Genomic DNA, 2,331 nt, shown 5'->3' with positions numbered 1-2,331 from the left:
TCAACACGAAAACTGGAATTTCATGACTGGCTCCGGCCAGTCTCCAACGCTCAATAAAATACAGCCTCTCAGGCTAAAATAAAATATGTATGTATTACACTCGTCATATCCCTTGTATGAATTTTCTTGAAACAACTGAAACAAATAGAAAATTCACACAAGGCTACAACGCTTGCATCTAACGCTCACGTTGCACCATAATGGCATTTTACCTCATTATGGTGGAAAAGAAGGTGTATAAATATACACGCATATCCCCTATATAAATTATTATTTTATATAGGGCTACAACGATTGCGTCTAACGCTCACGTTGCACCATAATAGAATTTTACTTCAGTATGGTGGAAAAGCACGTATAGCTAGCTAGCATTCTCTCATATACATATTATTCTCATAATCATCCACATATGGATATATATATATATACTCATCGAAATTCTCAATTTCGGTTATTCTCCAACAACATAAATTATTTCGCATGCACATTATTTAAAACAAAAGTCCACTCACTAATTAGGCCTAAGCCTGATGTCGATCTGGGGCCTCGTCAGCTCGAGCCTCCTCACGACCTGTTCCAGAAATAATATTAATTTCCCAACTAATAATCCAATAATTAATCAAAATAGGCAAAATTTCCCGAGAGCCATAAACACGCTCATTATTGCCTAACTTCGATATTCTTAAATCGGAACGATCCGAACTTAAATATCATCCTCGGCAGTCGTAAATATAACCTCTCCAAAATACGACTTAAATCCTACGGCCGGATTCTACATTAATTAACCGCCAAAAATACCAAACTTCGGAAATTCTTAAACCTATCCAAAACTCATCCAAAAATTCCATAACTCACTTCAATAAACTCCCCTTAATATTCCAAATTTAACAACATTAAAATCTCCCAACCGGCGGCGGCCGGAGGCCAATTCCGGCGACCTCCAAAACCTATGAAATTTTAACAGCATCTTCCTCTCATCATGCTCTACAACTTTCATAACTAGCACAAACACCAATTCCAAGCCTAACTAGGGCAATCGACTAAAAACATCAAAAACACCATAAAACTTCCACCTCAAATTTCTCCTTACCTGGCTCAAGAGGGAGTGAGTCCTTTTAGGGCAAGGCTGCTGGGTTGGAGGGCTACAAAACCGTACCAAGCTTGCCCGGATTGGTGGCCGGAGGAGGAAGTTCCGGCGACGTGATCCCTAACACAGTCGGACCTCTCGGGCCCGATATCTCCCTCACGGCGGCGCTAGGGGAGCTGTCACCGGTCCAAGAAGGTTGCTGGGTTGAAGACCGATCGATTGGGACTGGTGCGGCGGTCTGGGGCGGTCGGACGGCGGCGGTCTGGCGGTCGGAAAACGAGACAGCGGGAGGGCTCGGGTGCGGGAGCGGGTGAGGAGAGAAAATCGGGAGGAAAAAGAATGGGTTTGGGCCTCACACCCCAAACCGGTCCATCACTTATAAACTATCCAAATTCTAAAATTAAACACCCCGAAAAATAATACCCGAATAAAAATTACCTTTTACTAGCTAAAATTTACCATTTTTACCGTCGTCGTATTTTCCTCATACGAATAATCCTCCGCACATAATCGTCCCCGAAACCCCTCTAGGGACCAATTAAACTATTTACTCAATGATCAAGACGGTAAAATTCTTATTATAATCAGGCTAGTAAATAAGGTAAAAAATATAAGGGTCGGGATGTGACATAAAACATAAAACCTAAAATCATATTGTTGAAATCAAATATTTAATATGAAAATAAAGATAAAAAACGACGTCGTTTTAGAGAGATTCGGTTTTTCGGTTCGGTTCGGTTTTTCAAGGGCTGAAACCAAAAACCAAACCAAACTAATTTGGTTCGGTTCAGTTTTTCTTAATTCGGTTTGGTTTTTTCTGGTTTCGGTTTGGTTTTCGGCTTGGTTTTTTTCGGTTTTCGGTTTTAAAATTCCACCCTTAGCTTAACCCACTACCCTTACTAGGGTTAAGTTTACCGGATTTTCACCAAACTTCAACCACAACCTCACTTCATCGATTCTAGCACTTTAGGACCATAACCAAGGAAATTCAATGGTCGAATATTCCCTAATTCCCTACCAACAAAAACGGAACTCGTAACACCCCAAACCTATTCAAACTTCACCAAAAATTCTCAAACTTTATATTGTTGGACTCCCCTCATTATAACAACTTAAACAACTCGAAAAATAGTCCAACAGTGGCGGCACCGCCGTTTGCTCCGCCGGCAGGGGTAGTCGACCACCGCCCAACTCCGTCCACTTCCGATGACTACCAAATTTTAACACAATGATCCTCTCAATAC

This window comes from Fragaria vesca, unplaced genomic scaffold (genome assembly GCF_000184155.1).
Source record: "Fragaria vesca subsp. vesca unplaced genomic scaffold, FraVesHawaii_1.0 scf0513155, whole genome shotgun sequence".
Classification (NCBI taxonomy): domain Eukaryota; kingdom Viridiplantae; phylum Streptophyta; class Magnoliopsida; order Rosales; family Rosaceae; genus Fragaria; species Fragaria vesca.
Note: the sequence above shows the minus strand (reverse complement) of the source record.